Source organism: Amblyomma mixtum, chromosome 10 (assembly GCF_055824585.1).
Source record: "Amblyomma mixtum isolate Tamu chromosome 10, ASM5582458v1, whole genome shotgun sequence".
NCBI classification, from domain to species: Eukaryota; Metazoa; Arthropoda; class Arachnida; order Ixodida; family Ixodidae; genus Amblyomma; species Amblyomma mixtum.
Genome location: NC_143021.1, coordinates 77,963,057 through 77,990,562, shown reverse-complemented (window position 1 = coordinate 77,990,562; position 27,506 = coordinate 77,963,057). Strand labels below are relative to the sequence as shown.

At 48.0% G+C, this 27,506-nt stretch overlaps 2 pseudogenes; one reads left to right on the top strand and one right to left on the bottom strand.

Moving 5' to 3' along the window:
• The first annotated feature begins 8,153 nt into the window (after positions 1-8,153).
• Positions 8,154-11,497, top strand: LOC149326219 (uncharacterized; annotated as a pseudogene).
• A 1,450-nt stretch (positions 11,498-12,947) lies between these two features.
• Positions 12,948-13,545, bottom strand: LOC149326218 (uncharacterized; annotated as a pseudogene).
• Between the last annotated feature and the right edge of the window lie 13,961 nt (positions 13,546-27,506).

Sequence of the window (27,506 nt, the reverse complement as noted above, 5' to 3'; positions counted from 1 at the left end):
TCAGACGAATGGGCTGACCGCAAGGTTTAACCGGACGCTCGGTGACATGCTCACCATGTATGTCACTCCTGACCACTCCAACTGGGACCTCGTACTCCCATTTGTGACATACGCCTATAATACCGCCGTCCAGTCTACTACTGGCTTTTCGCCATTCTTCCTTCTTTATGGACGCGAACCTACCTGCCTGCTTGACACCATCCTCCCCTACTATCCTGATGCTTCCGACTGCTCCCCTGCTTCTGAAATAGCCCAGTATACCGAAGAATGCCGCCAACTAGCCCGATCTCTCACGTCCCACGATCAACATCTTCAGAAAGACCGCCGTGATTCAGGTCAACCCTTTGCCTGTTTGGTTGCTTTGCCTGTTGCTCCCTTGTTTGGCTATGGGTCCCTTCTGGTCCTCCTGGCCTGTCGTTCAAGTTCCTCACCAAATATCACGGCCCCTACCGTGTTGTCTGCCAGAGCTCCCCCGTGAACTACGTTGTGGAGCCGTTGACACCCTCCTCTGACCACCGCCGCCGTGGCCGTGAAACCGTTCACATCAGCCGTCTCAAGCCCTACCACGAACCCGTGATGTGTACCACGCCCTGAGTCGCCAGGATGGCTCCTCCTTCGCCGGGGGCTATTGTAATGACGAAGAAGTGCCCGCGCGGCAGCGGAACTGCTCTCGGCGAGCGCGTGCCTCCTGTTGATTCTGTTGGAACCGCTGACTGTCGGTGAACGCCATTCCGCGCTTATTGTTTTGTGCCGTGCTGTGTTTTGTGTTCTGTGCCCGAAAAACCCATTACATTATATTCAATAAAAAGACTACAGAGGTACACTGATTTCAACGCATCCCTGCTGCATTTTGACCACATCGCCTAAACTTTCGAAGAGCTATTGAGCTTTGAGATGTAGCGATTAATGGGCTAATACCTAAGTATCGTGGCTTTGTATTGTTAATGAGCACGCAATTCCACTATCACTCATCCTCAAATAGCCACTGTATGCGCTTGCAATAGTAAATGTACCTGTCAAGCCCCAAAGTTCCCTTATAATCCTAATACCCATACATGGCGAGCGCTTTCTTGTAGCGGCCAATGTTTGTGTGCTTACATCCGATGGGGACACTTTTGATAAAAGCGCACATTCATACGACATGACTTGATCTCCCTAAAGCAAGCAAGAAAAGCGTAGACGGGCGCCTAGCCAAACGCACCGAGAGAGGGCGCCACTCGTTTCTTGCCGGTGCTGAGGATGCAGGATGAATAGAAAAATAGCCAGGGAAAAACTTTGCCTCTTTCAAATGTAAAATACTTTACATCTATTAAAAGACGGGACATTTCGCTACCTAAAGCTCCTAGAGCTCGCCGATATATTGTAAATCAGGGCAGCGGGAGTGATCAAGTGAGGACAAGTGGGGTTTCTTTCGAGACCTCGTCATACCATATCTCATCGCGCAGGGTAAACGCATTATGCAAGCCACAGTGATGGAACTTTATTAAAAGAAACTTTATGAGGCATTTAACCCTTCAGATTCAGAGCTCGCTTGTAACTGTTATGCGTGACGAGATATTGACTTCTTATTTTTCGTCGCCATTCAGTTACGCGCCGCCGCGCCGCCGGCTGTCGCGAGATGGCACGACCGGTTTTCCGAGGCGCATGGGCCGTAATCCTGGGGACCTTCTAATAGTGGTGCCTTATCAGATTAAAACAACAGGGCGCTGTCACTCAGGGTATGATTCTGTCTAAATTACATCTCCACGGTCGGCTTTTTATCTGCTGGACTCATACACCTCACATCGTCTGCAACTGGCAATGAGCACAGAATGCTTTTTTCTACAGGGTATACTCGGTTGTGGCCTTCATATGCACTAGCTGCACTTAAAGATTTTGCCTCCAAATGTGAGCGAACGCTCTTTCTTTGTTGCCACCCGTTTTCATATATCCTATTTAGCTCTACAATGTTTTACTCTGCGCTTCAAGGAATCTTCCTTCCATCCCTCCCCCCCCCCTCCAATTTGTGGTTTTCCCCAGCACGCCTAATCGCAATCTCCCAAGATCTTTTCTAGTTTGTTCCTAGCCCCCATTTCATTCGTGACCGTAGGGAGTAAAATGCCATTCTCAGGAGGAAATCCAGGAGAACCGTAAAGGGCGGCAATCTTTTGATAAATCTGTAGCAAAGGTCCGAGAACAGGACGGAAAAGCGGCCTTGTTTTTGTGCATCTTCCCTCATTCGGAGACAGTGATGACATTACAATGCAGTTTTGATGATGGTGATAGTTGTTTTTTTTTGTCGCAGGGGCAGCTTCTGCCAAACAGTGAAATGACACAAGGTAGTTTTAATCACACAGGGTGGGGTCAAAGACCCATATCACAAGCATTTCACCCGGGATAAGCCGAACACCACGCAGGGGAAAGCTTGTACCCATTGAATTACAGGTGGGCCCCCGGCGGCACTGGGGACCGAAACCCGCGCCTGTCACACGTGAGGCTAGAGCTCATATATCATCCTAATGCAGACTTACAGGGACCCTGAAAATTTTGATAGCCATGTTGTGTAGTGCAACACATCTGTATAGGTGGTCATTGCTAACATTCAAGTCAAATTTAAAAGCTCTGCTTGTGCTTTTTTAGTTTACAAATAATTTTTTGAAACTTACTACTCATATATTCGGATGCAATTTGAGAACTCCGCTGCTTTTCCCGGTTAAAGGACCTCCTTCGAGCCAACGCCATCGGATGATTCTCATGACGCTGCTATTGTGACAAAGCAGCGAGTGTTAGATGAAGGGGAAAATCTCTTCCCTCTGTGGTCCAGGGATAGAGAGTTCTCTCCATTGTGGCCCAGCTCCCTTTATAGACACGGTAGCAGGATCATGGGAACCAGCCGACGCCATTGGATGGAAGGGGGTCCTCTGACGGGGAAAAGCGCACACCATTGCACCTTTGAGTTCTATCCGACTATAGTAGCTCGAAATGTACTAAAGCGACGCCTCATCGCGCATTAACTTTCCCCTCGCTCGGCGAAGCTTCTCAGTCGGCGTGCCTTGGTGGCGTGGACGGGATGGGAAGGGGCGCGGAGGAGTGCAGTCCTGACCTGCTTCCTCATTTTTTATTGCGTAAGCAATACTGGGCCAGGTTCCGAGCCGTCGCGTAGCGACCGGCGGAGGCCACGGTTGACCTACATTGCGTGTTCACGGTTGACCTTGAAAAGAAAACTGTGTCGAGGCTGGGAATGGAACCAGGGCTTTTGGCGTTTCAGGTGGAGATGCCACAACTCCGTAACGAAGGCTCAGGGTTTGAGCATGAATAAACGCTCATCTAGTGAGTGCATGGGTTTCATAAATAGAACAAAAATAAAAATAAGAAAAGAAAGAAGCAAAACAAATAAAAAATAAGAATTAGAAATGAAACAGAATAAAGATAAGGAAAAACAAAGTAAAATATGAAAAATGAAAAAAAAAACTACTGCGTCAGATTTCGAGCCGTCGCGTAGTTCCCGGCGGTGGCCGAGGTGAAACAGATGGAGCGCCGTTGCGATAGCAACCGCTTTAGCCGCGCTCCACCTGGCTCCACCCTGCCAACGCAACTTGGCCGGTTTAACCAGAGCTAAACCTTAGCTAATTTTTTTCTGGCGCTTCGGCGTGCATGATTTCACGGGGGCTGAAGGAGCATTGTTTTTAATCGTCAATATCTTCGGTTGTAATGAAGCTAGCTCGAAAACTTTGCGGCAAAGTGACGAGTGACGGAGTACATATCGCTCGAAATCTTTTTCTGGCGTCAGTAAATATTATTTAATGATCCCTTGCGAACTCCGATAGCGACTTTGCTTTAAACGACGTTATATTTTGACGCACAAATGACACCGAAGTGATGCTCGGAGGATAGTTTCTCAGACCACCGCTGCCTTTTGATCCAGCATATTTTAATTTTGCAGTCCCTTTAATATCCTGCATACATATGCATCACCCATGTCACAAAAGTTCACCAATCAGTAGCCTTTTGCTGGCGTTAAAGTATGACTAACATGCACTATGTGCCAAATCTTTTTCTTGCGCCACAATCGGGAAACAAAGACGTACGCGACAAGACAGTTCACTTGACACTGACGCCCGTGGCAAAAGGGTTGCAAGTGTTTTAAGATCCTGACCAATCACCACACGAACGACCAAATATTACAGCGCACAATTTTCCTTCTTGTGTTTCTACAGTTGGTGGTGCTTCTAGCCTGCAGCAGTGCGTTAGCAAGGCTCCTTGAAAATACTGAACGATGCGTACCTCTTGCATGAACATGTTGTACGAAATGTCTTTCACATATTCAGTGCTAAATAGAGGCTCCTCGTCGCCATCAGCATCAATATCCGGCACCCCCGGAGGCAGTGTGGATGTCGCGATCCTCCCGCGCGAAGTGACAGGAAGCTTGGACGGTTTCTTCTCCACGGTGATGTGTTCCTTCCTTGCGTTCGGGTGCACTGTTTTCGATATTGTGTCGCCATATTTTGAGCCCCACTGCATTGTGAGAGGATAACGAAAAACAGAAGCACATGCGGAGTTAGTAATCTGCGTAACACAACAATCTCTTCATTGTACTTGAATGAAGGCGCATTATGCTAACCTCATCAGTTTTACAGAGGCCGACTCAAGTGGGCCGACTTACTATTCATCGTTTGGCGGCAAGCGCTTAGCTAAAGCATCTGTAAAATGTGCGATACTCTAAAACAAAAGCATCAGCCAAAATTTAGGCGCAATGTTTATCTCATAGTCATACAACACTGAACTAGCTGAGAGTGGTTATATACGACGTCGACAATAAATATTCGCTGCTCCATCTTGTCTGCAATGCAGGCGTTAAAATATTACGAACACTTGTAATCTCCGTGAGCTTAAATAGGCCCTTAAGTATCAACAAGTGTTTTATGGCATGCAATTAACCTTATATTATACTGAACTAGATTATACTAAAATGCATAAGAGTAGCCGGCTTCGATGTACAACGCGGAAATCCATAAACAGGTTTTCGTAACATGTGCACTGAGAAGGGTAAAGACATTCAAATATAATCAAGCCCAGCTTTCCGGGACATGGCCGTTTAGTTCGGCAGTGCCACCAAGGGCCGCTTCACCCTGACCTCCTCCTCTCTCTTTTATTTTCCCTTTCCTGCCTCGCGTAGCCGCTCGCGGGCAGACGGGAGGGAACACCGGGGTGGGGGGGGGGGGGGGTTGGGCGGTCGGGTGAACCTTTGTTCGGAATACCTTCAACACTGTGGGAGGAGGGGGGAGCAGGAAGGGCTCTGCGGGCGAAAGAAAAGTATCAATGCGGCGTGAAGCCTTCTCTGCGCCTGGCAAATGCATGTTCAGTAGTCGGATACTGAGAAGGACGCCTAGTAGGAAGAGAAAGAGGGGACAGAAAGGGCAAGATGGTTGACGGGCTTGTTGAATTGCTTGAGGGGGCGAGGATGCTTTCCGCGATTCTTTCAGACCAGTTGTAAGGTTTCCAAAAGGTGTCTCCATGATGCAGAGAAAAGAAAAAGCTACATCGTGGTAGAAACATGACGCAGTGGTACACAGTGTACCGTGTCTCTCCGGCGCCGTATTTTTCGCTACACACGCGCTATGCTACACATACACACGCCCACCCGCACGAACGCAAGCTAGAGCACCGAAAACACACGTAGCGTGCGTCTGCATATCTGCGCCGTGTCATGTCGCCTATTGAGAAAATATTGCACTGGAAATATGCGCTGAATTTTGAGAAAACAACTGTAATCGCAAAACCAAGAACAAGAATGTAAGAGAAATATTGTTAGCCTTATTTATGGTGACAGCGACTGAGGAATAAGTGACCACGCTGTCTGCCTCATCGACCAAGTAAAATTATAGTAACAGAAATCAGAGAGTGAAGGAAACCGAGGAATTCGTTTCCTGCACTCCGGCCATGCGATGAGGTGATATATTTCGTTTTTGTGCGATGCTGTTCACTTGTGGCCATGAGTGTATTGTTCAAGCGTGTGTTAATACAGGCATGCATTTCGAGGCTACACCTGCGACTTGACGCAAGAAGTCACCCGAAAAAAAAGTACATGTGGAATAATTTTAAGTTTCACGTGTTTCTAACCTTTTTTAAGTGCGCAACCGTAAAAGTGTATGGCTTAGTGAACAGCTCGACTATAACCATAAGTCACATGTGCATGTCTCTAGGAGTTATTTATACTTACAAGAATTAGCGCTCTACCCTGAGCGGCGGGAAGCGACTGCATCATGGCAGAAAAGCAACACGAAAAGTCTAGAAACGGAGGCAACAGACATAAACACTCAATGGATGACCAAGACTCTACAGTAAAGCGGAGTTGGCGACATGAATGTGAACAGAGGAGGAATTAGTAGTCCGAAGAGGCGCACTTTCGCCTGGCTCAGCAAACGCCACGACAAAGCGACAGCGGGCCGGGGCATAAATTTACGCTGTCTGCAAACGCGGGCGCATTCTCACTTTTAGTTCAGCGTATGCTATCACAGAGGCAAAAATAAACTCAGCATATAGTGGCGCCATCTGGTTGTAAGGTTGGGAACCATTACTACAGTGAACTAGAATATTCCGTAGTGTGCTTACTGCGCCGCGCCTCCATAGACCAAGGTGAAGCCGCTGGTGTCGACATTTTTTAGTTTGCCGCTTGTCCTCTAGGTGCCGCCGCTGTTCGGAACACTGCAAGATTTACAAACTTTGGTTAATTGCTGTGGAGACGAAGGAGACACTCTAGGATTCAGTTTTAGCGCAACTAAATTAGGTGTGATGATTTTTAACGATACAACTGATCAGGCGCTTACAATACAAGGCCACGAAATACCCAAAGTGGCCGAAGGCATTCAGGCCCCGACACAAAAAATTAAGGATTGTAATATGAACGGCCGCCGCGGTGGCTCAGCGGTTATGGTGCTCGGCTGCTGACCCGAAAGACGCGGGTTCGATCCCGGCCGCGGCGGCTGGAATTTCTTTGGAGGAGAAATTCTAGAGGCCCGTGTACTGTGCGATGTCAGTGCACGTTAAAGAACCCCAGGTGGTCGAAATTTCCGGAGCCCTCCACTACGGCGTCTCTCATAGCCTTAGTCGCTTTGGGACGTTAAACCCCATAAACCAAACCAATATGAACGGGAAGCGAACAAACTGAGAACAGTGACAAATTTTTTACATATGTTCAGGCTAACAAAGTAAAAGAACGTCTACGACACCTCAAAACTAACGCAGACAAATAATCAAATGGCTGAAATGCCTCAATTACAAAAAGACCCTGTTTCAGCTACAGAGTTCAAGGTTATCTTTGAAATAGTCTACTGGGAACACTAAAAGATTGGGGAACACTTAAGCTCCGCCTGAAACGAATGACAGGACAGCGTTAAAAGCCAGTAACTACTTATTTCCTTGCAACTTTAAAATTACAGTCATTAGTATGCATCCGTACGCACACTGTGCCACAAGACACACAATGTCTCCTTTAACTAAGTCGTGCAAACGTGCCTCAGTGGTAGCAAGTCTGACCAGCAACCCAGAGGTCAGGGGATCGATTCCCGAAAAAGTATTCAAATATTCTTTTGAACGTAATTTCGCTTTACGTCTTCACATGTGACAACGGCCTCTCGTTCTTTCGACCAGCGTTCTGCAAACGACGGCTGTCAGCCTCACTGTGTTTTTGCAATGAGGCACCTGCCATAGTTCGCTGAAAAAAAAAATGCGAGAAAACAAGGCTAGCAGCCAATTTTGTTGAATATTCACTAGGGAATTATTACGCCATGTTTGGCAAAACACGTAGCGGGGGTGGAAGCAGGCTCCAGCTTTTTAGAGGAGGCACGGGAGAAGCAAAAGTTCAATTTTGGAAACGGTTTGGAGCAATTGGTAAGCTATTTCGGAGCACTTTTGGAGCAAACTGGTGACATTTAAATGCGACTTAGAGCAGTTTTGTTTGCAACGGATCCCACAGGCCAGAATTAATTAAAAGAACTGCAATAGTCCATATGCAAAACTGCTTGGCCATCTGCCAACATTGGGCACCGGAAGTCCGGTCTCCATCTTGGTTGCGGCGAGTGTTGAGCTGGCAGCCTGTACGCCGTATTGAGAGTTGTTTGCATTTGAGCGAAAGGTTTTACGATGGCAAGTCCTCTCGTCGCATACCAGCCGCTATGCATTCCGAGTCGGAACAGCTCAGGTTGGACGACGGATTTGACCGTCGTTCCCCATATTTCGGAGCGCACATTAGGATGGCTGTGCGACCAGAAAGTCCCCTCTGCTCGACAACGCAAGAAAGCGTACAGCTTTGCCATCGAGGCCTATTGTTCGCCGTCATCGCTTCGCACGAACGCGTGTGACTTGGGGTAAGCAACTTTTTGCTGTAGCGTTGCTGTAGCGCTCTAGGCGTACTCTGCGAACGGCGTCTGACGGCAGCCTTGCCCCGGCGCTCTGTACTCTTCCATTACACGCACACGCACATTCGTACCTCGCTCATTTGATATGGAAGTTCCGTCGCAACCGAATAGTGGGGGCTTCTCTTTCTTCGTTTCAAGGAGCGTTTGTGGGCGGAAGCAACAAGCTCGAGTAACGTTATGTTGATAAGATGAGGCCGGTTTCTATATGTTGAAGGGGCGGACGCCGAATCGCCGCAGAAACATTTTGCGAAACAGACGCACCGATACTCGATCGAAAGGCCGCGTGCCCAGAGCGGTGCATATTGCCTTGCAAATCGGTTCTCGCAGTTTTCTCTCACCCGTCGCGGCGGGTTAGTCAGCTAAGGCTCTCTGTGGCTATGTGCGAGATTGAGGGATCGAGTCTCGCTCGCGGCGGCTTCGTTTCGATAGAGGCGAAATGCAAAAGCGCCCTTGTACATTTACTTGCGTTCTAGGGCACGTTAAACAGCCCCAGATAGTCTAAATTAATCCGGAGCACTCCACTGCGGCGTGCCTTGGTGGTTGCGACACCCAAAGCCCCAGGATTTGTTTTTTTTTTTTAGTTTCATCTCGTGGTTTTTGGTGCGGTTACGTTACCTATACAGAAACACCCAGAAAAGCGTTTGATTGCTAGAACCAGTTTTAATTGCCGCTTTAATCATGAAACAAACACTGGCCGTAAGGTCTTTATGCAAGAGTTGTATCTTACATGCATTGAGATGTCTTTGTTCTTGGGCACTCTCCCATCAGTGCACATACCAGTGTTATAGGATAAGCTTTGAACTTCATGAGTACCACAGCACTATTCTGGATTTTCTTTTCAGACTTGGTATCGTCCACGTGCATTGCACATGTTTCCGAAGTCAAAAGAAAAGTGGCCGTCCCTACAATGAGCAGCTGTCTTTTCACATTGCCGCTAGCGTGCCTCGTACCACTACCTGCGAATGCCCAGCAGGAAAGAGTGGGGCCTGCAGCCATGTCCTTGCAGCAGTACGCCTGCTAGCCCTGTTGAAGCAGAAGGGATTTGCAGAGCCACCACCAGAGCTTGCCTGCACAGAGCTGCCTCAGCAGTGGAGACGCCCAAGACAGAAAGGCATCAAGCCTGCCAGTGTCCTTGACGTAGACTGGCGAGCCCCACGGGAAGGCGGTGCGCAGTTGCCAGTGACTGCTCGCCTTTTGGATGCAAGCTTGGACTACCAAGACGAAGCTAGCCAAGTAGCCGCAATCCAGTCACTTGGTACAGAGCGGGAGGCACGGGCGACCTTCCTTTCGCCGCTGTCTTGCGGGACGTGCAGGTTCCACTGGTGAAGACAAAGGCAGGTCTTGCTCCAGTAGACTCGCCATTGACCTACCAGCAGTCGGACAGTCCGCATGATTTCAAGACTCTGTTGTCATCAACCATAGCCCCTGGTGCAGGCACCAGTTGTGCTGTCCCACGACTGCAGCTTTTCTCTGGTGCAGTGCCGCACACATTTGTTGCTGTTTTCACAGCTGACGAACAACAAATCCTGATGGTTAGCACATTAGTTGTTGCTTTCGTTCACTGCATTTACAGGGTGCTTTTGCAGGTTCGCCATGTGTTTATGGTAGCAAAAGTGTTATTTATTTGTCTAGCATATAGCGAGTGCTTTTTACATATGACAGTAAGCATGCTTGTTGAAATGCTTCTGCTGTCCTAACTGTGCATTAGTGCTTACTGTCTATTTACATTCAGGTCTGAGTGATTAAGAGCACATATTGAGCACCATGTCTGGTAAATATTTAACATTCGTTGACGAGGCCTTGCTGGCACTTACACACCATCTACATGCCAGGTCATGGAAAGTGTTGCTACTGATATTGTTAAAAGGTTTAAAATGTAACCTCCAAAAGTTCACTGGCTGTGATAGCACCATCCAGGCTGCAAGGCCATTTAGTCTGGCGATCGGCAAGTGCTGTGACAGTGTTCAAAGCATGCATGTCTGACTATACTATACATTTAGACCTGCTGCTCTGAATCGGTGGGGCATAAAGTGCTCTTTATCTCATGAACTGGCTCACGGGAACGATTACTGTTTAAAATATTCTTGTCTCCTATGTGGACAGCTAAAACTGCTCACTTTATTGACTGATTCACAGCCAGCTGCATGTTCTTGCTCTCTTCTTTGTTGTAGTTTCCGGTTTTTTATTGGTCAATTTGTCATTCACATAATGTGCATTGAAAGTAATGAGCATCGGTCAGAGCTCACCTAGCTGCCATATTACTTTCGACGAGTGCCAGGGGCAGTCGTACAGGGTAAAGAACCAGCATGGGGACCGGAATTTTAATATGCTTGTTTATCAACCATAGTAGTAGCCATGTTAAGCCATGCAATCAGCCCTTTGCTAAATGCACTGTAGCTTCATAATTCACCAAAAATACCAGTTGGTGGTGAAAGTGAACCTACATTTCGCAATGAAGCAGCACTTCTCTTTGACTGGTTGTGGGTGTGTACTTTCCCTTTACAGCCAAGATTGACCATCAGTTCATAGCTCGTGTTTTCTCTCAGAATGAAGTGCTTGATAATACTAAGCCGTGAAGCATGCCGCATGTTTGCACAGCCAACAGTTCGAACTTTCTGTTGCCATGGTCGTGGCCAAATACTGTACAGTGATAATTACGGTGCCTGAGACACAGGATGTTTTATTTCTCCTGCCCCATCCTTTATAGATGGTCTAGTGTAAGGTGGTGTCTTGTTAATACTTCATAGAATAGGCCAAAAATTAAAATAGCTCTGCAGCATGATATAACAACACAAACAGTTGTGCGGCGGCTCACACAAGGCATGAAAGATGTCTGGCTTGCAGCGAACTGTGAAAATTTCAGTTTGGCCATTGAATCCATCAACATTTTGCATGCTCACATTAGCGTCATCTGATGCACTTTTACGAGTAAAAGTCGAAATAGGCTGGATGTGCACCAAGCAGGATTATTGAGAACCGCTGAAAATCAATAACGTGCAGACTTGCGGGAAATACATAATACTGTTTTTCTTTCCTAGCACCTTCAGCTTGCTCCTGAGGAAGCCCAGGACCTAGAAGCAAATACCAGGAGCAGGCCCTGAGCGACAAGTGGCACTCAGCACGACGACACCGCCTCACAGAATCTACCTTTGGCAAGGTCATGAGGCGAAAAGAATGGACAGAGAAAGGTTTAAGGAATCTCTTGGACCCAAAAGATCTGTCCCGGGTACGGGCTATACAGTATGGAAAATAAACGAGTCTGCTGCAGCGGAGCGGTATGCCACTACAGTGAGAGCTGCAGGACACAACGTGACCCTGCAATATTGTGGTCTTGCTGTGCACCCTGGCTCTCCATGGCTGGGTGCAAGCCCGGATAGGTTGGCCTTTGACCCCGAAGAAGGCACCATGTGGTGTCATAGAGATTAAATGCCCTTACTCTTTGAAAGACAGTGAAGCTGACACTACCTACAAAAAACTTTTGTCTTGAATTTCTTAATGGTACACCTCAGCTCAAGAGAGATGATGAATATTTTTATCAAGTTTTAGGACAGATGGCTGTCACAGAATGCAAATGGGCAGACTTTGTTGTGTTCTCAGAAAAGTGGATGGCTGTGGAGCGCATTTACTTCGATCAAGGGAAGTGGGACAATGTTAAGTCACAGTTGGATGAGTTCTTTTTCAGTACTGCTCTGCGTTACTTTGCTGCTCGCGACACTGCTGTCGTGTGAGAATTCTGAGAATGTGTTGTACTGAAATTGCATTCATCTATGGTTTGACTCATTGACTCATCGAATGGTTTGACCATTCGTTTTTCTTCATTGTAGTGATGTACACATATTGCACCTAGTGATTTTTTGTATGTATGGCTTCCTTTGTATAACTGTCCATTCCTTATCTTGTCTTTTGATCACCCATTGTATATTTTTGCATTTCCTGAATAAATAAAAGAAAGTCACACGAAAGCTAATTTTAAGAAGTAACTCTTGTTGAAAGCAGGTTTTGTGGTATAGAATGAAACGGTTGGTTTTTGGGCTAGTTGGTGAAACATATTGTAGTGCTGAATAGGGGCAAGAAAAAAATTGGACAGATGCTCACTTATTGATTTCTTGAAATTTCATCAGACTAACAGAGGCATGCCTGCATAGTCTGCAAGCCTACATTTTGTGGCCACTTCCCAAACAAAACAAGCCGAAATTCCTAAAGCCATGATGGCACCAGCCCTTTTTAAGAAGCAAAATTTTGATCATTCTTCTCGGTGCTAAGTGATCGCTTTCATGAGTGTGACCCATCAGTAAAGAACGGTAAATTTAGTGCATCACTGTAGTTTCTCTTTATTACACTTGTTTTTCGTACAGGATTGCACAGAATCTGTTGTCATAATACTCTAGTCCTTGTGCCCTCTCCTGATTGCTGGGGTGAGGGAAGTTTCTGCACCTGTGCTATCTTGCTGCATGGTTTGAGGCAGCATTTATAGAAGTCATCCTCTAAGTTATTCACACATTAGCTATGGTGGAAGTGCCAGCTGTTGCGTGCTTGGTTGTGAAGGTTTGCTCAAAGGGCTTTGAAAGTTCGTGAGAATAGCAGCCACAGTCCAGATTTGATTGATTATGGGAGCCAGTGTGAGTGGGATCGGCCGGTCAAATATATGGAATGATTTGACCCTTCTTATTCTCCTTTCTACATGGATCCTCAATGAAGCAATCTCCTTAGTTTCCCTGACTTGTTGTTCAGACAGGGCATTCCTGTGCAGAAATGGTGGAATGTTCAGCTTCAAATTTTTGCTTGCCAAAAGGTCCTCAATCAAGAATCCCTTGTCTGCCATGATGGAATCATTTCTGTCAAACTTGAGGTTCAGAAATCCACTTTTCAGTACGGCCTCCCTGTCTGAGATAGAACCTGTGTAGAGCTCTGACACAAAGCTCACTAAGCCGTTTGGTGAAACACCAATGAGGCCTTTAAAAGTATTTGAAGACTTGTAAGCAGAGTAAGAGCTTGATTGGAAAGAAAGTGAGGAGGGCACCTCACACTTTATCTCTGTTGCATCCAAAATAACTCTTGTTGTTGGATACGTCCTGAATGCTGCAGGCATTGTTGCATCTATAACAGCTCTTGACACCCAGAGTGGTAGTTTGCAGAGTCTTATGTACATGAAGTTAACCCATGACACACATATGCGTGACACTGTTGACTGAGTGATCCCAAATCTGTGTGCCAGGTCATGCTCGAAGAGGCCGAGACGAAGCCTTACAAGTACGAGGAAAGGCTCATTCTCTGCTGTCAGCTTCCGCGGTCGGCCTCCGCTGGCTTTGATGCCAGCATTTCTCAAAACATTACTCCCATTCTTTCCGGGGTTGATGTAAGTCATCAATGCCAGGAAGTGCTGGTATGATGGTATTCCTGTGTAAGCAAGAAAGTCCTCATTTGAGTGTTTAAAACGGTCAATGCAAAAGCTTGTTCTAATTTCTTTTTCTTCAAGACGTGCAGCGAGGCGGCGATTTTCTTGCAGACATAGGTGCATATCCGTCTTCGTCTGGAGCAGCTGCTCCTGGAGGACTTCACATTTATACTACAGACTGCGGGCAGGGCACTTTTTTCTTATTTCTTTTTTTTAAGCCCAAAATAATATCTGTCTGCTTCGGGGAAGCGGCCTCACGGCCGGCCGCAGGCTTAACCGCCTTGCGGGACGCCGGGGGATGGGGGCCTAGCACGACCTCGGAAGAGTCTGGCAAAAACCGTCGATGTTGAGGAGTACCGGTGGAGTAGGCCCGGTTCATCTCACCCTAAGCCATGTTCTCGGTTAGTGGCCCGGTCGCCCGGCCTTGAACACTCTCTCCTCAATAGGAGAAGAGCAAGCTAGGGGAGGAAATAAGTGCATGGATGGATGGTGGGAAGCACAGATGGGTCCCCACGGAGGTGTCAGTTCCGAGGCCGCTGACGATCTGAGCCTCTACTGGCAGGGACTATCACACATACTTCCGGTGTCTGAAAAACCGCGAAAAGCACTCGATGGCGAGTAGCCGGCAGGTTGGAAAATCCTCCTAGTGTCGTGGACGAGCCCCAGATAGCTACTGACCCCGTGTTAGGTTTTCTTGTCTCCGACGGTCGGAGGCCGTTGCGTATGGTGGGTGGTCGGGCATCCCGTGAGTGGGGCCGCACCATTGGGCAATCTCGATGCTCTCCCTGCCCTGGCCAGGCAGGCCAGCAATGGAGTCGAGACAATCGAAGGATCAGAGCAAAAAACTCGCTGTCCCCATTCCCCTCCCATGTCCCATTTCCCTTTCCGCTACTTCCCAGGGGAGGTCAGGGGAGCCTCCCCGGGCCCGCTCTCTCCGCTGTGGGTCGCTACAGTAGCTTATTCCCTTTTACTTTACTTTTTCACCCATGGGTGGCGAAATTACAATTTGTCTACGGGCCTATTCTTTTATTTTCCAATTGGGTTAAGCCTGTTGTGCGTACGCGGTGCAGGCAGGGGCGTATTATTTTTATTTCCTTTTGGTTGCCCCAACCTAACAAATGTCTATTTCATTGCCCTGTGTGGCAACCACACCTTTGAGACGTTCCACTTCATTGACAGGCTCACCACTACTTAATAAACAGGTTGTACCAGAAGCAGGTGGACAGCTTTCAGTGCCTCCCTCTTTTTCATGTGCTTCAAACTCTAAAGCTGCTGCAGATGATCGATCAGTAGACTGGTCACCAAAAAATCCTGCTTCACTGTCTTCTACAGCCGGTGCTTGAGCAACAGATGGATCTGAAATCTCACGTGCCTGTGGAGAGGCCTTTAGTGTCCGCTTCTTGGGTGACTTGCGAAGCTGTTGCTTGTCGCCAAAGCTGAACACACTGGGGCAGGCTGTATCTCGCAGTAAGTTGTTGCCGCTGAATACACCGGGAATAAAATCTGATGGCAGGAAATGCCTTGAACACACTCTTGTGCATTTTGTAACTTGAAGTGTTTCCCTTCGTCACGCTTGATGGCGATGATCCACTTTTTGTATAATGTGGCATCCCTTGGGAAGCGATGATATGAAACCAAGTTTCAAAAGATTTACATGTAAGTAAAACCTACATCAACAAATAATTCATCAGTAACCCATATGTGCAATACATGACTACTGTGACCTGCGCGCGACATTTAAAAATACTTCGGACAACAAACAGTTTTACTGCAACGGTGCAAGTGTTTGTTACCAGGCTGCATATCCGTCAAGCGGGCACCTTCGATCGCGATTTTTCGCGATACGGATATTGCGATCGGCCGCAATCGTAGGCGATCGTGTTGTGCGCTAGAGATCGGCAAACTCGGTGCGGTTCGGTTAGTTGGACCACAGCGATCACGATCGGAAGTCCCCGTGTGCCACCGGCGCGATAATGTGCGCCCATCGCTTTATCCGCACTATCCGGCATCTCTACCGCGGCGCGATTAATGCCGAGCGAAGCATTAATGCAGTCCTTGTAACCACGGGCTTACAAGAGCGAGCGCCATGTCACTAATATTCACAGCATCTGAATTTGCTCCAACGACAAGGCTGCTGCCACGGCCGAGGGTAAACAAAGAAGGTCCGCAGACAAACACCGCAGGGTTGACGTGAGAAAGAAAGGAAGCCTTTCAAAACTTTCACTAACATCAGTTAAGGTACAACACGTTACTTCTCTAACAGGTGAAGTCATTTGTATTTAACTCGAGGTCATCTTTTTTCAATGAGACGACTATCAATAAGGGTACGTCCGATATTTCCCTACCTGTCGGGCACGGATTACGCGTGTGTGAAAGCAAATACCACGCACCTTGTTAATTACCGCCTGGATCCTTGGGTCCTCGCTGTTTACACCAGGGGACACAGCAGTGCGTCGGCATTTTCGCTATATGATGTGGGTCGATCAGCGGATGACCAGCGGTTTGTGAATCCGCGCGGGCCTTGCGCAGTCTCCGCTTACCATAGAGTAATGCCAGTTATGCCACTTCCTCGCCTCAACCAAGATGGCAGACCTAACTCTCAGCTTGTAAACGAGATGGCGCTGCGCATTTCGCGTATGGTCTATTGTTCTGAAGACATTTGCTAGGGTTCATGAAAAAAAAAGACATGTGAAAGCTACTACAAACAGTAGTTGCAGTACATAAGCTGTTATTAATTTCAGTTCAGAAAAAAATAAAACAACAACATAGCGGGGACAGTTTTAATTGTATTAAACCCAGAGCATTTCACTGAAAACACACCATACATGACTATGACACTAGTGGTAAAGCATTAGCCGAGACGATTAACGTAAACTGTTTCAGACTGGTTTACTCCTGGATGTGTAAGAGAAAAGGGAGCAATCGATCAGAGGTGGTAATCGGCATGCAGTAAATATAATGACTGGACACAAAGTGGACTAGAACTGGCTACTGCCATATAAATAAAATACAAAGACCTTGCAGTTAAACATTAAAAGCAAAAGCAGCAACAAGTATCTTCTCGCTCACCACATAAATCGGTCTGATACCGAAATTCGTCCCACTGAATTCAATTAATTGCGTCATTCCAGTGAGAAATATAAAGAAAAATGTCCTGCACTGTTCGCCCGATTCTGCCACTCAACACTGCGCAGATAATTGGAGCGACAGTACTCGCTTAGTAAACTTTAAAGCCTTTCAGTTCTGCATAGCTTTTTAATAGCCACAACCAAGCCGTCAGAAGAGTGAAGCAGAATGTTGAATATGCGATGTCAGCACCAAAAAAAAATAATCAATGCCCGCCAGAAGTTTGTAATTCAATTGTTAAATTAGCTCCGGCAAAGAAAATTATATTCACGCGCTATTTACCCGGCCCACTCGCGCTGGTGGTTGCTTTCCAATACAAGGTGTTCGGAATCCTAAAAAAGCGAACCGCTGGTGGTTCGGTTTGCCGCTAGTCAGCCGGGCCTTTCGCAAGGACGCAGTTTTAGCGCCGTATTATCTCCACTGGCTCCTGACTGCTGGCACTGCGATTGTATCTTTGCGCGATTATTACTTAGTGCGGCGCATGCCATCCCGCGGGGACGGGGGCTACGAGTGGGGGGGTGGACGTATGTGCGACAATGTAGCGCACATACGCTAGTTATGACCTTTAATGAGTTTTTTTAACACGGGTTCGCGAAATCACCGCCTCTCGTTTTGGAACCCTAAATTACCAACCCTAAAGCTTGCTATCTGAGGTGAGTTCACAGTGCCGGCCGCGCTCAAGTTATATTACCAGATAATAGCTGAAAGTACTTACTTTTACTCATGCTTGTACAAGCATTACATGACAGCCGCGCCGACCACCACGAGCGAACCCAAGTGTCGATGCGAACGCGGTTGCGTCCGTTTCGTAGCGAGCACCCGGTGTTGCCCAAATGACAATGCTAAATTTGGCTCTGTATACTTGCAAATGGCGTAAATTGCCGTCTAGGCGCAGGAGAACAAATTGGCACGGCACTTCAACCCTGCGTGCAGCTGCCATCACGTTGTCGGAAAGGTAGTGCACGTGCTCCAGCCAGTGCCGCTGAAGCAATGCGGTGTCCAAGAATATGCGGCCCACGAGGTCGCGTGGCGACTAAAGTTGGAATGCTGACACCTCCTAAGGTAATGTCAAGTTTCAATGACGCAGTAATTATTAATCCAGTATGCGACATTAAACGTCGAGAGGAAGACATGCACATATTTCTGTAGCCTAGTAATATCTCTCACTGGTGGGCCGGTGGACTCCGCTACTACGTCTTTTGGGGGTTAGAGTATGACGAACAATGATACCAAGGTGCTCACTTGTAATTAAATAGCTCATGCTTTTTTCCGTGGGCTTTATGAGCTGAAACACCTCCAATGCCAACGATAATGAACAAGTATGTGAATGCTTCAAAAACAAAATCGCCGCAGGGCTTCGACCAGCTTTTAGAAATGAACGATATATTCTCGGCCAACAAATCAAAGCTGCAAAATCAAATCACCCAAATCACCGGTAGAAAGAAGGTCTCCGTGTTGCAGGTTCAGCCACGATCCGCCGTTCTTCCACGCCGACTGCGCAGCCGTCGCGAACCGTCTGTTACGAAAGACTTGAAGCCAGCAGCGTTGCTTGAAAACTGCGGACTCCAACGCACGGCAAAGACGTCGCACCTTGGACTGGACTTCACCCCTTAAATTGTCGTCACGTGATGTCGCACTTCTGGTCCCTGTCTGGCCCCGCTATTATGCTGCTGAATTTAGCACAATGGCAGCCAGTAGCAAGCGAAATACCCCACAAATGACTAATCCCCTTATCAACACGTCGCCCATCCTTGGTCCTGCTGGAGAAGATGGCTTCCTCTCGCATTTTTTTTTTCTGAGAGAACTTCTTTACAATGAGGCCGGAACACCGGAACACAGAGAAGTAGCCTACAAATGACTAATCTTTTCAGGAGGACACATGAGCGCAATAAAAGACATGGACATAGAAGTAGAGAGGGACGAGCGCTACCGTGTCTTTTATTGCGCTCCTGTGTCCTGTGTGAATTCACACCAATTAGCACAAATGTCTGCTTTGCTACAGTTAATTTCCTGTGTCCTCCTGAAAAGTTATGAACCAACACGCCCAAATACCACTACTACTGAAATGACTAATCCCCTTATCAAGATTCCTTCCATTCTCCCTCGGGCTGGACAAGTTGACTTGCTTGCTGGCACTTTTCTGAGAAGTCCTTTACAATGGGACCTGTTTACAGCTAAATACCACACCAATGACTAATCTCCTTAACAACACCTGCTCAATTTTCAGGTCTGCTGGACAAGCAGGCTACCTCTATCGCATTTTTTCTGAGAAAAGTTCTTTACAAAGAGGCAGTGGCCTCACTTTGGGCAAATAGTTAACAGCCGTGCTGTGTAGTTAGACCACGTGGGCGAGTCATCTGTGTACAATGCAGTGCTGTAGGTTGTCAGCGCTGCCCTTATTGCGTTCACTCCTCGACTCAAGGCCGCAGGCGTTGCAGGCCGGATCTCACAGCGCTGTGTTTCTCTTTTTGTCTGATCTTGGCTTCGTGCCGTTGAGTTGCTTCAATTGGTACCGGTCTTTTCGCTTGAGATATACGCTGCATTCCTTGGGTTTATCTAATGAAACTTAAACGTCTTCTGTAGCGCAGCAGGTATCGTGACTCGTCCGCTGTTTTCGGCAGGCATGCCTAGCACATGTTCAGATCTTTACTAAAGAATGGCTCATTCGTTGCATTCGCTTTGCTTTGACAATAGCTAATTCAGAGCTCCGTGTTCGTGCCACTTACCTAACTCCCCGTCGGGCCATGCACTGAGATCCGGTGATAAGACAGGGAAGAAAGTATGGAGGGCAGATAGGGTGCCTGGATGGGCCAAGTCAGCGTAAGCGCGGGCATCGATGCACCCTAAGGTCAGCTGCACCCTTTGGGCAGTGATATAAGAGATGTGCTGGTGGCATATCCGAGATAGTCTTAGAGAGCCGTCAACCATTCTAGCACCTGGCACCAAAACAATTAAACGGGAGCTAGTAAAAACAGCGCGGAGACTGACACGATAAATTAATACTCTGTGCAGAAGTGGGCCACCCGGATCCCCCTTGCACTAATAAATAGTATTTCTTTCCACGAATAGTAGGACAACATTTATCAAAGGCTGGAAGGGTCACCTATGGCTTTAAATGAACTATGAATCCCTTGATTTTTCTTAATTAAATGTCGAAAGGGGTGTCAGATGGTGTGGAAATGTGCATTTGTTTCGACACAGCGACGTTTCCGGCCTCAATTTCTTGGATTGACACATTCCTCACCTGTAGTCTTTGTGTTACGCGTATCGGTAGGAATGCTAGAAGCCTGTTGTGAAATTATTCTGATTACTAGAGGCACACAGGAGTTTTATCTTTGAAAGTGGGGTCGCCTTTCTTAAGGCTCGGCAATGACTACTACAGGCGACCATCTATAGCTCCGTATTCCGTTCAACTAGAGACCTAACGTGGTTGTATATTTCGAAGGAAAGGTTAGCATTGTGCCAAAGAGACCAAATGTTCCACAGCCTTCCAGTCGGCTTCAGAAATATGACATCGATTGATAGGAATGATCATTGTCAAGCGCCCTCCGCATCTTCCGTGGGGACATCACAAAATAGTAATTGTACAGAAACCACAAAAAAGAAACCTGAGAGAATGGTATGCCACAGGAGTTGCAAGTCTGAGTTCAACGGAACGCTGCTGTTCCTGGGAGTGGTTCTTGGTTTCCCCAAGCGCCTAAAACCACGCATTATTCAACCCCCTACCACTGTTAGAATGTATTTGTTGAATGCAGGCAGTTTAGATGTGCTGCTAAACTGTATTTGGGCATTTTATTGGCGCTGTATATTTCGGAGTTCTTTTTCCGAATGTGGAACAGGCTTAAAGGGGTTAAAATGAATCCTGCTCGTTTCAAAACAGCCCTCGAGGAAGCCATGTCATCTTCATGACTGCCACGCAACAGTCATTGTTAACAGCCGTTTATGCGCCCGCCCCTCATGTCATACGCTGCCTGCGGACCCTTGCAGTTCAAATAAAAACAAAAGGAGATTGCTAACCTTAAATCAGCCATGAAGGAATAATTCATGCAAGCATGGGTTCAGAGTGGCTTTTTGGCCTGGTTTCTTGTTTTCCTGCCTTCATCCTATATATGCTGTAGCCCCTTTATAGAATTCGAGTTGTGAGACAGCACTCGTGTGTGTGTTCCGCTTTTGTCTGCATCTTATTCCAAGCTTAATTTTTCAAAATAACTACATAGGCGCCGTATGTGCGCTGTGCTTGGTACCACTATGATCGTCCATCTGTGGGGCCACGTGGAACGACTGCCCAGGTGTTTCTTAGGAGTCACATGTCGAAGCAAGAGGCATCCCGATAAGGAAATGGCTTGCATCCTGCCTTCTATCGGAACAAATTAAGCCGTGAATCAGTGGACCAGTGCACCAGAGACAGCAAAGCATAGAGATAAGATCTTCCAATATCGTGGCGACAAAGTTCTTTACGAACTTGATAGCGGTGGCCAGTGTCTTCCATTTATGAAAGACATGAGAGCGCAAAATGGCAACACGGAGGAGTAAGGGAACAAGCCGTGCGCTGCACTTTCAACAGGATTTATTCAAGGAAGAACGATTATATATCTTCTGCCCTTACATATGCTCTTAATCGCAGTTGGCACACAACGTCCTGTTCCCTTACTCGCCCATGTTGCCATTGTGCTCTCTGATCTCTTTCACGAATACGCACCAAAAGCCGAGCTGCAAGTACTTCTCTGCCATTTATCTTTTTCCTGCAGCCCCAGATGTTTCCCGAAACACTTCGTCAACGGAGGCAGCTTTGTCTGTCAAAAAGACGGATTCTTTTCGGCTACAACTCAAGACCGCAGAGAATATTTTCCTGGTCACCCTTCCAGCCCTTTTCAGCCCATGGCATCGATCGATTCTCATCACTCAGCTACCGTGAGAGTGCAGAGACCGGCGCCACAATGGAGAGAAGGCTCTATCCCCAACCAGAGAGCTAAGAGATTATCTCCTTTTACATTCCACTCCCTGCTTTGTCACATAGCAGGGTCGTGAGAATTGCCCAAGGTACTCCAATTATCTGGAAGGGGGCTTTTGACGTGGAATAGCCGCTGCGTTCATAAGTTGTATCCGACTATACTCCAGTCCTTCCTGAAATGAACCGATATAGCTGTCGGGGCGAAGGAAGCAAAGCCCTTTCATAACTTGACAGTAACACAGCTCTTTTTTTGCTGTGAAGCCACCACGCGATCTTCTACCCCCTTTCGTGCCGTGGTCCAATTAGTCCTCCGCTTTTCCGGACGAAAACTGGTCCTCGCCTTTCACTGCCCATGGAAGAACGCGCCGCTTGCGTTTTTCTTGCACCTTAATTTTTACTTGGCGCCATTTTTCTCCTTAGCACCGTGGAGGGAACTTTCTGCACTGTTCTTTCTGAGCTGTGCGCTAGTGACAGGCCGTTATTCTGCTCGAATAGCAGCGGCAAGTGGCCTGAAAACGGCTGCGCAGTTTCTATGACGTCAGAAAGAAAGCGCGGTGGCTTCGGCAATAGGCAGCGCCTCTACAGCTAGAAGAGTGCGGTGAGGGGCTAGTTGGTACGACATTATTAGAACAAAAAGTAACTGCGCAAAAGGACGGGACGAGAGAAAGAGAACCACACGGGACAAACGCAGACTGACAACTGATTTATTCCACCAACTCCTCTTTCCTTCAGCAGCTAAGCGCATGCGCACCAACCACAAAAACAAAAACAGAAGCGACACTCATCTCGTGGAATCAAGGAACTCGACCTCCTTGCGGTACAGGCGTACTGAAGCATCGCTAATGCACTTATCAGGCCCTAACCTCGCGATTTCCAAGGCCTCGATAATTTCTCGTTCTTTCTTATCCCTCGAGCGTCCGATAATCTTAGTCCTATCGAAAAGCGGATTACAATCTTTGTCATCATGCTTACAAGTGTGACAATGCTTAGGCAGATGCTGCCCCCTTGAATCTTCTAAGGAATTTGCGTGCTCTAATAATCTAATGTTGACGCAGCGGCCAGTTTGCCCTATGTAGAACCTACCACAACTCAGGGGAATCTGATAAATTACATTGCATGTACACTGTACGAAATTATTCCTGTGGTTAATGCCACATTCAACCTTCTTTTGCTTATCTTTTCTCGCCAAATTGCACAAACGCGACAACTTGCAAGGTGCAGAAAAAAAAAATTATCGAGGCCTTGGAAATCGCGAGGTTAGGGCCTGATAAGTGCATTAGCGATGCTTCAGTACACCTGTACCGCAAGGAGGTCGAGTTCCTTGATTCCAAGAGATGAGTGTCGCTTCTGTTTTTGTTTTTGTGGTTGGTGCGCATGCGCTTTGCTGCTGAATTAAAGAGGAGTTGGTGGAATAAATCAGTTGTCAGTCTGCGTTTGTCCCGTGTGGTTCTCTTTCTCTCGTCCAGTCCTTTTGCGCAGTTACTTTTTGTTCTAATAAAGCCTCTACAGCGTTATCGGCGAGGAAACGCGCATGAACTATTAGTCCTGTTTGTCATATACCTTCATTCAAAAACTTTTCTTCTTCCTTCTCGCTTCTCATTGCTTCTGTGGTGTTGCTGGCGTAATTTGTACATTACATGCTAGACTTGCTCACCTCGCTTTTATTCAGTCACTACAGCAGTATAGACACTGCCTTCTACTGCGGACGCAGATGCCTGCTGCCGATCACACCATTCGTGACTTCGTCAAGATCCATTGCAGAGTATCTGTTCTTTCCAGCTTGCACTTTCATGCGCTCATCGGTAAATGGAATCCGAGAAACACAGGCGTTTAAAAAGCATTTCTGTGAGGATGTGGCTATGCGCTGAACAAAAATTTCTCCATCGTTGTAGCGTGGGGCTCGATTCGTACAGAATGACGATGCAACTAAGCAGTCAGTATTTGAAGTGTATATGAATTATTAATTGTGTTCAACGTCGCGAAACAACACGTGACTACACGCGGTACCGTAGGGGAGGGCTGCCTATTAATTTATGCAATCTGCGGTTCTTTAACACGCGCTGACATCGCGAAGTACAGCGGAGTTTTCGTATTTGGCCTCCACCTAAATACCTTGGGATCAGGAGCCGAACGACAAAGCCACTGAACCACCTTGGCAACCCTATAATGATTAAGATTAGTATTGAATAACGGAGCAATATTGTGCACGCAGTACATTCGATGCATACGCATTTAGCGCTTTAGCGACTTCTTGACTTCTCAAGAAGAGGCAAAGCCAGCAATACCACGGGCCATACTCTATAAGCGGGCATTTTGATGTTGTCCATTTCGCGTCCATTCAGTCCTCCGTAGTAACTCTGATACACCTGCAGCTTTCAGGGGTCTGGGGCAAGTGACCTGTCGTTGGGTGGTTGGCGACCGTATCCTACCATTGCCTGAGGTCCGGTCATCAACTTTGTCATCGGCCGGGTCACTTGCCATAGACGCTTGAAAGCCACAAGTATATCGGAGCGACCATTGACAGAGGACTGAAGAGACGCGAAATGGAGCACGGACCCGCGCGGTGGATAAGGCGCTCATCTACTGATACGAAGTACCCGGGTTCTAACCCGACCGCGGCGGCCGCGTTCCTAGGGAGCAGCGATGCTGTGCCGTGCGATGTCAGTGCCCGTTATAGATCCACGGGTGGTCGAAATTATTTCCGAAGTGCTTGGCGTGAAGTCGTAGAGCAATCATGCGGCACCCACTGAAAACCTCTCCCCTCGCAATGTACGGCGCTGGAATAGCAGATGGCGCAAGTGGCGGACAGCACACAGCTTTCGCGTTTCCGCACGTGAGGAGACTTAAGTGCCCCTGATAATTTCATTACAGTGGGCTTGGAATGGGGTAAATAGACCAGACAGCCAACAATTGCGCAACAATGCACTGCCTGCAAAAGATGTGGTGGCGTACTATCAAGGTAAGAAAGTTGTCACGGAATGCAAGGAAGAACTTCCATTTTTATTTCTTCAGAAAGAAATGTCAGCATCGCTAAAATCGAATACGGTAATTGCACTCTAACGGCTTGTAAATCAACTGAGAAAAGTGAAATGGCATAGTTAATTTCGATTATCTTGAAGTCTTCTAATGGTTCGGTGATCCGGCGACACGTTGCGGAACAGACTGGACACTTCTTCGGGACTATGTGGTTTATTCACGAGCGCTCATCAGCGACTTCTCTCCGAGCCCTCTCTCAGACCTCGCCTGGTCTCCGCTCCGGTGCCGGCCGGTCTCTCCGGAGTCTATCAAGCTCCGATCTCCAAGTCCCCCCCGGTCCGATCTCCGGTCTCTGCCCCGTCTGATCTCCAATCCCCAGCCGGTCTCCGCCGGTCTCCCCCCCCCCCCGGTCCGATCTCTCCCCGAGTCCCATTTTCGCGCCAAAAAGTCGCCCTTAAATACACTTTCCCAGCATTCTGGGGGCCATTTTTGTAACCAATAGGAAATGCGCTTGTCAGAGCCAATCAGAAGAATTTCGTTCAAACTAAAGGAGCCAATAGCACGCCGGTGCTCGCGGTGTTGTTGTTTACGCGAGCACCGCGCGGATTCCACGAAGACGTTACGCATTTCCGCTTGGTTACAGCACCGACACACACAAATACACAAATACACAAAAACACCAGCGGCGGCACAGGGAAGGCAAACTCAGCCCGAACCGCGCTCTCCCTCCTTCGCTGCTCGTCTTTGGGGCATCCCGTCCGTCACGCCGTCTGCAGTCAAAAGCAATAAATTTGCACGCGACCCCCTCTCGAAGCCCCAGGGGTCCGCGCATCGGCCGCGTCTTGCGGCCCGAACGCGGCCTTGCAAGGACGGGCCTCCCCCTTGCGGTTAACCGTCGTTGCCGCCATCTGCCGCGTTTGCCTCAAAACAAACCCATTTCGGCGGCGCCGGGATGGCGGCTGCACAAGGAGCCCCGACAAACAGCCAACACACACAAAACCAAGGGGGCCAGGCTACCGGCTTCGGGGTGCGTGCGCGATGGGTCCCTGAGCCGCAACCCGGCAACTCAACTGCTCCTTACCGAGAATGTTGTGCGTACACTCGCTGTACGCACAACACAAAGCACGTTACAACAATAAAAAATATGCGGAGGAACATACGAATCAAAACATACAGAAAAGCTCAATGATAATACACACAGCTACGACATCAACAAGAGACACTCGCGTCTTAACGACAGTCCCGGCACATCTTGCACCCTCACAAATGCAATATAAGAGAACAATACTTCCCCCATGCAGCGCTAATGAGAAATACATTCCAACTTATAACCAAGACACATCATTTTCAGGGCACTCGAACAGTCTGTAACATGCAAACGACGACAGTTCCAAGCAGTTCATACCACATTGTCTGTAATCACTGAAGCACAACGGAAAAATCTACACAAAGTTTTCGCACAAACATTCGGCCATGTCCATGTCGATAGTCAACACTGAGTCCTTCCAGCTCTAGATCCTCCACTCCCACCTACTGCATCCGCGCTTACTCGAGCATTTTGTGTCAATTTAGTATGAAGGCTAGGTGTGCAGCATATCTAGCGCATGACACCCGATCACAGCATGCGAAGCAGCTAAGTGTGGAGTGGCCCTGGCCAGCGCGGCCGACGATTTCAGCGGTGTCCTCCCGGGTCGAACACACGCACTTGTCTACGACGGAACATCGGTGTGGCACAGGCAGTTCGCGCAGAGACGATACTCCGTTTTCGCCGTGGTCTACCTGACTCACGATCCTCGCCGGCGGTCAATGCACTCAGACCACGCGCCATCACGATGGACAGAGCCATGTTTTCTTTGGGATTCTTCATGTTTTGCTTGCTGAACTGCGGCGGCGTGTTTACGCCAGACGCCTTCCCCTCGAGCTGAATAGGCAAATGCACGCCAGGATCGTGCCGTGATTTGGGATGCGCCGCAAACTTTCGCCGTGTTTCCGTGATCTGCTCACGGTAGATGACACAGACAGTGTCTCCACCAGCTGATCTCCGTTCGTACGGCAATCTCTCCGCCGTAGCATTGCCTGTACCTGTGTCCGCTGTCTCAGAATCAGCTCTAGTCAGCTGCGACACCTGCTCCTCTGGCGACACCGCCACCACTGAGGTCGCTGTTTGAACTGTATCATTGGCGCAACACCCCCGCCACACTGTTTCCACATCGATGCGCAAAGACTGTTCACAGTGGACACTCGCGCCTGGCGATTCGCCCGTATCCGCATGCTCATGCGGTTCGACGCAAATGTCTTCCTTTTCCTCACGCGTGTCGGCAACCTGGACAGTTTCGACAACAACCTGTACGTCACCCGGCACTCTCTCAGGGCTCATCTCAGTACCGGCAGGTAGGGACTGCTGTTCTCTTTCAACCTCGACTGCCGACATAGCAACATCCGGCAGCTCAGCGCCTGCAATCTCTGCATTGTTTGCCGGGACTTGCGCTTCGCCTGAAGCGCTCTCATTGCATACCAACTTGAAGCCATAGCAATTACCTAACACCTCTTTAACACCGATCAGACCCTGGCTGTCATCTCCTCTACCTGGAGGGGGTATTCGGCTCTGAACTCGCTCCAGCAGTACCGCCGGCTTCTGCGTAATTCGCTCTTTCTGGAGAGA